At 40.9% G+C, this 11,311-nt stretch overlaps 2 long non-coding RNA genes across 2 annotated transcripts; one reads left to right on the plus strand and one right to left on the minus strand.

Moving 5' to 3' along the window:
- The first annotated feature begins 1,309 nt into the window (after positions 1-1,309).
- On the plus strand, positions 1,310-2,995 carry LOC111947949. The gene is made up of 2 exons (XR_002873927.1): positions 1,310-2,267; positions 2,346-2,995. It is a non-coding gene; the product is annotated as an uncharacterized LOC111947949 (long non-coding RNA).
- Positions 2,996-9,240: 6,245 nt separating this feature from the next.
- LOC105354779 lies at positions 9,241-9,917 on the minus strand. The gene is made up of 2 exons (XR_909335.3): positions 9,617-9,917; positions 9,241-9,512 (listed from the first exon to the last, which is right to left on the minus strand). It is a non-coding gene; the product is annotated as an uncharacterized LOC105354779 (long non-coding RNA).
- Positions 9,918-11,311: the final 1,394 nt, after the last annotated feature.

Raw genomic sequence — 11,311 nt, forward strand, 5'->3', positions numbered from 1 at the left:
AAATTTTGTGCTTTGTTGAGGCAAAATTTTTCCAAATTTAAATGAATATATTTGTCTTAAACTTAAAAAAAATGATCATCCATCACATTTCCTTTTACAAAAATGTCTTGTTTTGGTATTCTGCTTTATCCTGTAGTTGGCAGGCATTTCAAAAAATAGAAGGTGAAAAAGAGTTGTTTTTTTACTTCAGGATATAGAAATTTAAGCGTCTGCAAAAGTGAAAGCAATACAAGCAAACTGTAAAGTCTGAGCTCAAAACAAATTATACTTTGCTCACACGGTTTGGTTGCTCAACTGGGGTGTTTTTCTCGTCTGTGTCATGTTAGTTGACTGCTTGTGTATTTTTACAGCTTCAGTACAGAGATAATATGAGGTAAAGAGTGGGAGCTACACAACCCCCATTAATCATGGCAAAGACTGGACGTCCACAGGCAGAGAAGCAGGATCTCGGCGTGTGTATTTACACGTCCCTACAAGCAAACAGGCATAAATGGACCATATATGGCCGAGCGATGACACATCTAAACTTGTCAGCTTGAATGTAAGCTACCGGTATGTGTCCAAACCCATGTCCTACTTTCAGCACCATTCTAAAAGGGGACAGTATCTAAAGTCCATTTATCAACGTCATAAATCATGCTTTTTGTTGCACTGGTGGGGATGTGTGTTTTGACCTACATGAAAGTATTTGTATTCATAAATGCATGAGCTGTGCGCACACATTAGGAGGCCTCCCATGATTGTTTATGTTCCTACAGGGTGCATGGATCAAAGGGAGGCTCATTTGAGCGTGTGTGCCCTGCTGATCTATAGCAGAATAGAGGAATTGCTCATGCGTGTGCTGTGATGGCAGCATACACATGTAGTAGAGTATATGTAGTTTGATGAAAATGAGCAATTAAAAATTCGAGTCTCCTTGCGTTCTAGCAAACATACTTAAAGTCCTGCTCCGATTATCTTTTGATCTATTTGAAAAGCTTGCAGTGGTCTTTAAATTACGATTGTGCTGTTTTTAGCCAAACGTAAAAAACAACAACTGTGTTTTCTAGGACAAAGCGGCTGGAGTATATTTGGAATCCTTCCTCTGAGTTTAGGGCGGGACAACCCTGCCCTGCCTCTCCCTAGTTGCTGAGAGCTTTCTGTTTACAAGTTCTCCCACTAATTTACAGCGTATATTCTACATCACGAATATCTTTTTTTTCAAACAGCATCTTTGACTGCAACTGATTCAAAATAATTTGACAAAAGAAATACTCAGAAATGCAATTTTAAGATATTAAAATTATAAATATTTTATATTTATGTCTTCCATCATCAAAAAATGCTATAATGGTGTTAAAAACACGTATTTGATCTGAGCGGGTCTTTAAAATGAGGTAGATCACTGAGTAAACAAACAACTTGAATTGTTTACTTGCATTTTTTTCTTTTTTTACTTGTGGAACTGGCATCAGTATGCAGGAGAGACACAAACTTTATCATATTTTAGTAGAGCCACATGTGAGGTGCACTGTGTTGGCTCATGATTGCATTGGCATATGTTTGCTTGTCAGACTTTCATGCACATGTGAGCTGTACATATTTGTGTGCACTCATGTTTGTGGGCGTAACTTGTTCTAACAGTTTGGGAACATTTGGATAGTGGAAGACCACGTGCCTCATTTGTCAGCAGATGGGCTGATCAAATGCCAGAAAAACTGCAAAACCCTCTAATCAGCCTGACAAGAGCTGCCAGATTCAAAAAGGCGTTCTCCTATAACTGGCTCTAATAACCTTTTTTCCAGATTAGTTATTACAAAAAGGAATTTCTGTTAAATTGCAATTTTGTGAGCTGTCAAGGGGGTGTACCCTGCCTTTGCCCACAAGTGGCTGGGTTAGGCTCTGAAAGGGACAAAACGGGTTTAGACAGTGGATGGATGGATTGCAAATCTGTTACGATTTAAAAGGAAGCTACAAATTATAAAAAAAAAAAAAGTAAAAAAATAATATTCTAACTTATCTTTTTTTCCATGAACCTTTTGTGATAATGAATGCCATCATAATTTTTAGTCTGTCAAATTGGCTATAATTTCTTTAGCTAGATTAACTGCTGCTCCCACTCTTATTGGATCTGTCTTTGTCACGGTGGCCTCTGTCAGTGCTCCTCTCCCTCCCCTCTCTCTGTGCACCTGAAGATTGATACCAGCTGTGGACACTTTGCTCATCACCTCACCGCCTTCTTAAGGGGATCCAGACCAGCAGTCATCGCCAGTCCGTTGCCTACTTCGGTGCATGTCTGAACCTCAGTACATACTCCGATTCAAGTTCGGGCCTTTACTTACCCTGCTTATTCTACCCGCCTCCAGGTTTCCAGATCCACGAGTGTCCACCTGGGAGATCTTCAGCTCGCTCCACACCAGCCTCGCCTCGAAGTCACGCCACGTTCCTCGCTCACCTCGGGTCCCAAGACATCAGACAGTGCGCGGCGATCCGCACCGCACGTCTCGCTCCGCTCCAGCCACGCCACGCTCTCAGCTTAGCTCTCAAGCCCCTACGAGCCACGCCGACTCCTCGCCAGAGATCCAAGCCAGCACTAAGTAACAACCAGAACTGTTATCTCCTGCCTGGATATTAAAGACTCTTTGTTAATTGCTACTTGCCTGAGTTTCCTTCCGGGGTTTACAGCGTCTGGGTCTGCCGCGTCCCTTCCGTCATGACAGTCTTATTGTAAATGGACCTCAATTTTTTTTGGAAGCGAAACAAATCCACAGTTGCTGTGTGTCTTTTTTTCTGTTAGGCTCAATAAAGAAAACATCAGAGGTTTAAAGTAAATCCTTTTTAAGGCAATTTGAATATGACACTGGATGAGGTTAGACTTATTGGAAAGGCATGGCGAGGAGAGTTGGAGTGGACCGGATACATGCACGGGGATAAACAAGGATACTACACAGTCAGAGCACCAATTCAGTTCAGGTTTACGAGACAGGCCACTCACAAAAGATAATACATACGGCAACTTAGAGAATTTCTGTTTTGTTTATTTTCTGATTCCGAATTAAGTTTTATTTTGGAAGACTACTGAATTCTGTCCATCACATTTGTCCATGACTTGCTCTTGATGCATGTCAAGTATTTTGCCTCAGTCACAAGTCTTAAGCATTGGCCGTGTCAACTCGCATTCAGACAGACATTTTCAGTGAAAAGTCTACTTAAACGCCTGTAAACCCTTATTTCTAGCATTGCTACGCTAGTTCCTAGGTCTCTTCTCGGGCTCAACGTAAAACCAGGTGTTCATTCAAGTCACGTTGGAAGTTCAACCAGCTGAACTTTTAACTCCTTCAACATCAAACAGCTAAACTTTGATCAATCAGAGAATTGGATCTGCTAGTGAAGTTTGGACGGAGCCTTTTTCCAAAAATGGAAGTACCAACTACGGTAGTTGAAAAGTAATCAAAAAGAGAAAAATAATAAATATACGGAATTCTATGACACCGAGCTTTTCATGTATCAGACTAGAGCTGTAAAAGAAAAAGTCTGGAGCAAGATTCCGAAGATTTGCACCACTTCAGAAGTTCACACACCAGGCCTCTTCCATCTATAGGTGGCGAACATGAGCTAGCAAACAGTAGAAATACAAAACAAGAATAAGTCCCTACCTGACGCTCCCTAGTTGTCCGGTGCTGAATGTAATGTGAATATCATGGGCTGAATGTGCGTTCATGAAAACGCGTCTAGAGCATTCTTGAACCCAGTGAATGAAATACAGTTAAAGCAGATGCCCCGACTGCTAAATGCAAAACTGCTAAAAACATTTTTGGAAACCTTCTATGGGCCGAAAACATCCACTGAGGAAACGGACGAGGAGTTTTTGACCTCAAAATGAATTTTAGATTGAATACATTTATACGAGAGCTCCAGTGTTGACATTCTTTTGACGATGCAATTTACGTTATGCCAGCGGATTCTGACGTGGAGAAAAGCAGCCTTGCGCTGATATGCAACACAACGTTAGTGATGTGTTTACGCAATCAGCAGATTTTGTCCCAGAGAAAAGCAGCTTTACAGCGTTATGCAAAAATGTAAGTTAGTAATGTGTTGCAATGTGTTGCGTTACAAAGCCAATATGAAAAGCAGATTTTCTCCTTATTATCCTGATTTAGGCTGATCACGTAAATAATTGAAGAGTTGTGGTAGGTCAAAGAGCGTATGTTATTTAGACGTCGCCGGAGACACCTCCGGTGTCAAAGGGTTAACATGAATACTACTTGAATTTGTGTCATTTTATCATTTCATTTATATATATCTATATATATAGATATAGATATATATCTATATCTATATATATATACACACCCCCAGAGGCAGGCCGGGACCGTCAATGAACAGACCACACTGCACACCCAGGCAACCCAAAAATTGTTTTTGACCTTGTTTTCAATTTAACCCTGTATAGCGACAATTTGACTTCTGTATGATTATAATTCTAAAACATATTGAAACAAATTTCTTTGGTTCTTTTGTAGTCACCTGTCCCTTGTGTAATCCCGCATATTATACGTTTATTTCATTTGATTCTGAATTCTTTTGATACCAAGCCCAACCTTAAGCCCTGTAACAATGATTCCACCCATTAATTAAGGGTTAATGGCCGGTGAAGTGGGCATTATCAGAAATTAACGCACACTGTGGAAGCTTGAATATGAAGGTATTAATCAAATGTACAAGTGCGTCCATTTTGGAACATTAATACCTTCATACTTGAACCATCCAACGATGAGCGCAAGGTTTAATTGTCTGACATTAAATCATTCCGTGGCCAAAAAAAGGTTAGGGAGCAGTGCAGTACAGTATATCTGACATAGCTGCTCATGTTGTGAATTTGTTTCAGGCACACAAATTGCTGTTAAAGTTTACTTTGCAGGTTTTATTAGAGTTCTCCATCCTGTTAGATTGTTGCCAAACATTACCAGGGGAGTTCATTATAGATGAGTATGTTTCTTCTCCAGGAACTGCCTCCTAAACCAATGTTACACTTCTTCGGCAGACAGAAATACAATGAAGTACCTCACAGTAAGCTCTGCCTTTGATGGGTTTTTTTTAATAGGAGGGAGTATTTATTCTGCCTTTCTTTCAATAAAAAGTGTCCTGGAGGAAATCAGCCTTAAATAAGGCACAGAAGTTATGTATTTACTCATGAACATGAAAGGATTTAATCATCTGACAGCAAATATTTCTTCAGAGCATTAACACCAGGTCTTGGATATTAAAAAAGACAGAATGCAGCCGTTAGAAAACAAAGAGGGGACATGCTCTTTAGCGTATATTTTAACAAAGAACAGAAAAGTTTTAAATGAACAACAACCAGGACCTTGTTTATTTTATTCAGCTTTGTTTGGCCTTAAAGACTGTAAGATTTTAGTAGGTCCTCTGCTAAAAGAAAAGAAAATCCATAGAAAAGAATTAAACTGATTAATTTCCAGCAAATGAAACACCTAAACAAAACGGGTAATCTCAAACCTGCTGTTGTGCTCTGGTGAAATATTTTTCTATTCCACTGTAATAAAAGCAGGATATAGTTGAAGCAGTGACATCCCTATAAAAACTTTGTAAAAAAAAAAGTCAAAAGTTGTCAAAAAGCTTCATGTTAGATCAGGAGTGGATTTCATTTCAGAAAAAGTAATGGGGCATCAGTTCAGATAGCTGAAATATGATGGTGCTTCTCCTGGCACACATTAGAGGTTTATGTTTTTGTTTATGTGTTGCAACATGTTTGACTTTCTTTTGGGAAGCGTAAATAGGCGTTAATGTAAATACACATAAAATAGTCAATGTACTATCCTCTGATAATAATTACAGACATGTTCTGTAGATGCTCCTATCACTATCTGCTCCATTTCGTCTATAATTATGAATTTGATATGATGTTTGCTGGAATCACTGAATAAGGTGAATCATCATCGATGAAAAGCATTTCCTAATGGCCTGAAAGAAACAGTGGCCACGAGTTTAGGCCTTACAGGTGGAAATGGGCTGTCTGTGGGTGAAAAAAGAGCAAATCTATACGGGGCACAAAGTTGGCCCAGGGAAAATTTTAAGATCGTGAGCAAAACTGCTCATGCACATTGTTGTAACAAACACTTAAAAACATGTAATGGACCATATTTTCACGACCATAGGGTGCACTGGATTATAGAGCGCAGTGTCATTTGTGGGTAATTTTTCTGAATTTAACACAAACAAAAGGCGTACCGGGTTTTAAGGCACAGACACATTAAAACATACCGGTAAAACATGCATGCTAGTGTGTGTTTTAAAAAGGCAGCGGCAGCAAAACTGAGTTAGTTGTGATTTATTTTTTATCTTTTCAGTCATCAATCAGCATCCAAAAATCCATCAAAGTCCTCATCTTCTGTATCTAAAATGAACGGCTGGGCTAAATTCCTATCAAAAATGCCAGGTTCCCTTCCGGCATTGTCTCATTGCCGTGTGGCTCCTCATGAATGATGCCGACATTTGCGAAAGCTTGAAGAACAGTGCAAGCAGACACGTTAGCCCAAGCATCTACAATCCATCCAAAAAGTGTGGCCTAACTCGTGGCGTAACGCTGCATACTGTGCAACGAGCCTGTTAGTGCTGTTCAAATAAAAAGTGCCATTTTTATCTAAAAAACTTGCAACTAGATCAACAAGTGGTGGCATTTTGGTATATGTGAACGTAGTATTAGCAAGATCTAGCAAAACTATTTAAAAGATAAAATTTCCACAAAAAAAAAGGAATTTCCTCTTGCATAGCATTGAAACAGCATAGATTATGGCTTAGGCCAGGATGCTGAGAAAATACATCAACGAAATGCTGGGCCTCAGATGGACCGGCATAAAAAGTTCAGGTCCGTAACAAATAATTTCTGGCTTAAGGTTTCATTAAAATATGTTGCTGTTGTTATTTTTACAATGCTTATGTATTGATGATTTTTTTTATTTATCTTTGTCAATATTATACACTCAAAAATTGTTTTTTGAGTGGGTGGGGGCAGCTTCCCTCTAGCCCCCCCTTAGCTCCGCCCCAATTAAATCAGTGTCATAAGATAAAACAGGCAACTTTGCTGTAAAGTTGCCCTGATGCTAATGAGGATGCTGGCTTGTGATGAGCACGGCTCCCTGTCGGCTGATGAGGATACGAAGGGGGAGTGGCTCCTGCCTGTTGAGAGGGGAGTTGAGCTAATGAGTCCAGCTGGTGGTGACAGATTTTTAAGTAGGGGGGGCTTTGCCAGGTTGGCTGCTATCCATGAGGGGGACCAACACTAGCTGAAGGCGAGGCAATAATCACACTGAGAAATTGTCAGAATGAGTTGGGATTAGAACTAGGAAAAAATGGAGGGAATGGTACTTATTTCCATTTTTCTGACAGCTTGAAGAGACAAACCTCAACCAAAGGGGGGGGCTGAGCGTTCAGCAGATCTGCTGCATTCTGATCAGGGGAGTTACCCTTACATGTGGCGGGGTCTGTATGATTGAAAGTTGAAAATGATGGGCGGTCACGATTAACCTGTAGAAATTGAGGTCAGCGAGAAATAATAATGATTGTAACCTTCTCAATCTACTCAAGCAAATGTGTACTGTGATCCTGCAGGTGAAATAGGTTAGATCTTATTATTCTGACTCCAACATCATTTGCAGAATAAGCTGATTGGCAGCAGGAGAGAGAAAAGTGTCAAACTGCTGCTGGTGCAGAATTACCTTTCACCGCTCTAAGGTCTGTTGAAAAATTATGTTCTGAACAATATTCCAAGCGGGTGATAAAAATGTCATTAACTTATTAAACTCACAGCGAGCTGGCCTCGTGCAGCTGTCAAACACTGAATGACACTTTATCAAGTTTGTGACTGCTGTTGAATATGCTGCGCAAACTTTGCATTTCACCTCAGCAGTAAATCGTTACGTGAACTTAAGCTGTCATGTTCACAGTAAAAATTTATGGCATTTTGAATAGTTGCAGCAATTCTGATAAAAAAATGGTCTGTTTTAAAGCCAATTTATTGGTGATAACACTTAAAATACTGACAAATAAAATGAATAATAATATTGTATTGTTGTCATATTTGTTCTGTGTCTATGAATAAATGTCTTCTGTTTGTGTAGAAAACATGTTAAATTTATGTCCAAGTCACTTTAAAAAGAAACATTCAACCTTTTGTATGTTTGTTTTTTTAACGTTTAGGTTATAAACTAAAGCATTGTTTGTTAAGTGTCGCCATTCGGTCTTTTGGCTAACCATAATTGCATTGGTAAGTATGGAAAATATGAAAATAGCTAGAAAAAAAGCACCTTTTTGAACCAGAAAGTTGAAAAGAGCTTTGAACGAAAGAAAAAGAGGGATCGACAGGATTGTGCGTTTTCTTAGCTATCATAGAAATAGAGTGCCTTTAGGTAAACATGGCAGTTGTATTTTTGAGGTACTGAAGAAAATCACTTCAGATCCACTGATCCTGACAGATGGGAGAGTTTCAGTTTTCCATAATTGGCCAAACAACTTTTCTTTTTGTTTTTGACCCAAAATATTCAGACATTTCTCTTTTCCTTACGTCATTGAAGTTTTCATCGGAAGTTTTGCTGTGTGTATGGAAGAGAACAACCCTGATATCAGGTACTGTAGCATCTGAATTAGCAAAAAAAGTGAGATGAGAGGTGAACGACTTAATGGGACAAACGACAAGAAATCAGGAGCCTGTGTTGTTCTCAAGAAGAACACACTGATACTTTAATCTTTGCCAAAGGTGATTGTGGTGAAGTCACTCAAGTTCTGAGTGTGTCTCTATCCTGATGTGGGCCTGTGTGTATATGGCATCTTTTGCTGCATACACACTGGCCATGTGTGGCGCATGATTGTGGGTTCCTGAACGCGCTTTTAGGCTCTTTCAGGACTCTTTAAATAAATGACAGACTTTGTGGATATAGTTTACTCTGAAAGGATTAAGAAAAGCATGATAACGACCCTTTAAAACTTGCGTAGTGAAACGTCAAAACAAGATTTTTTATACGCGGAAGCCCAAAGCACGCACATGCATGCATTTACATAGATTTTTATTTAGAAGCAGTCGCTTAAACTCATGTTTCCGAGCCAGGTATGAACATAGCATTAGGGTGAGCGTAGGTGTGTGTCGGGCCCCACCTCTGCCAAATAGGGGGGTCCGGTTAAATTGCTACACCCAAAAGATTCAGGACCAGGGAAAGAGCGCCACACAGAAAACCCAAGGAACAATTGTTTTTTAAACTGCAATAATTTAATCCAATAAAAACATGCAGCCACAACACGACAAAGCCCGAACGGTTAAAACCTAAATAACTAAGACCAAATGTTTAAAAAGGTAGTAAAAAAACAGTAAAAACTTGAAAGAGGGACCTCATAAAAACATTGTTAAAATAATTAAAAGAAATAGTCCATGAAACACCAGTGAGACAGGTCCTGCAGTCAGCCACAGCCTTGTCTTTGTCCACCCTTTGCAGGCGCAGTGGGGTGTTCCTCCCAACATCTACCTGCAAAGTGAAGATAGATCCTGCGAGTGTCTCAGTTGTGTGGGGCAAACAGGCCTGGTTATATGCCGAGTGACAGTGCCACTGGAAGGGTAGAGGATACTCACACACCGGCAGGGCTCCTCACCCTGCCTATGAGTGTACGTCGCGCTGTGGCACTCCTGTCCTGGAGAAGACTCCTACACTGACTGCAGCTCCAGCCACACAGTTTGCTCCAGTGCTGTGTCCTTCAACGGCTACCAGCTGCTCTTCCTCCTTTCTCCTGCTGCCAGTGCAGCTTTATGGGTGGGGCCATCAGCTTACTGATTGGACACCCAGGTGTGTCCAATCTGGGACTCAGTCTTCATGGGGGTGAAACAACACAAAACACAAAAACCAACTCCACCATACAAGCATGCAAACAAAAATCAGAGAAGACTTCCTCCATCAAAAACAAACTTCAACACAAAAGCATGCAAAAAATGACAGGAAAAGGTTTCACCACACAACATGTGTCTTGCAGTTTCCTTGAGGTTTGTGCAGCCACCTTAAGGTACGTCATGAAAATGGACCGTCCCATTGTTGTGTATGTTGTAAGGGTATCATGCCGTATTCAAGCGGATAGTTGCCCACTCTTATGATGTATGGGCAATGCTGTTAGGACTACTTTTCTGCTGACCCTGCACAAATACTGCATGCATTGGGTGTACAGGTGATACTTAAGTGCCTGTGGGCAACTATTAGATGCCAAAAAAACTATGCTTTTGTCTAATTTTGCTCAATTCTAACAGTCAGGCTGCAAGCAAGAAATGCCCCTTTATCACTCGAACATCACTAATGGGCACTATGCGCAGTCCGTAGGGTTTGGGGGGTGGAAAAACTGAGAAATCTGTATGACACGCCTGCTTCACCCTTACGTAATGTCGAGGGTGAAGTCATGTCGCCCATAGTGCAACATTTTCGCTCTGTAGGCTCTTTTGTGTGGGCCATAGACAGACCTTATCTACTCGTAAGGACAGTTGCGTCTAAGGCTTTACAGAAATTGCCAAACAGGAGAGAAAGTTTATGAAATCCTTGCAAATCTGTACCAACAGGTTGTACTTCAAAATTATACATCTAGTTTTTCTAAAAAATGTGGCTTTAGGGAAGGCCCAATAGCCAAAATAAAAAGCTCCCAGAATAATAAAAAGGAAACCGAATAATTGCAGCGCAGACATATTTCCTCACTACTTTCTCAGGCAGATCAAGGTTGCAGCCGTCCTCAGATTAATGTCCTCTGGCAGCCTGGCTCATCTTTATTTAAACTGCTTTTCCTAACTGGAGGTGCTGTTGAGGGCAGAATTGAGAAATGTACCCCCCCCCCCCACACACACACACACACAAACGTCCACATGTTCACATCTACAAACACAATAAAAAGTGTTTGGGCCTGGCCCCTTTGCTGGGGGGGGGGGCTGGGGGACAGTTGTTTGACCACCGGGGGACAGTCTACCAGCTGTCCCCAACTTACCCCCTTGGTAGGGGGGGTGCTTGGACATCACTGCCAGCAAGCAGCAGATGTCCTCCTAGCACCCTACCCGCCAATTTTAACCACACCTTAGACATTTAGGGCCCCTTGGTGGGGAGGGTGAGGGGACATCACTGTGAGTAATCAGGAGATGTCCCCTTAGTACCCTACTCGCCAATTTTAACTGCACCCTCCTTAGTACACACACCCCTCCCCCTTCAATATATACATTCCAACATAAACACACACACATGCACACACACACCCTTTCACACACACATACACACACACACATTTTGCAAGGAAGGTGGGACCT

The sequence above is a fragment of the Oryzias latipes genome, chromosome 9 (assembly GCF_002234675.1).
Source record: "Oryzias latipes chromosome 9, ASM223467v1".
Taxonomy (NCBI): Eukaryota; Metazoa; Chordata; class Actinopteri; order Beloniformes; family Adrianichthyidae; genus Oryzias; species Oryzias latipes.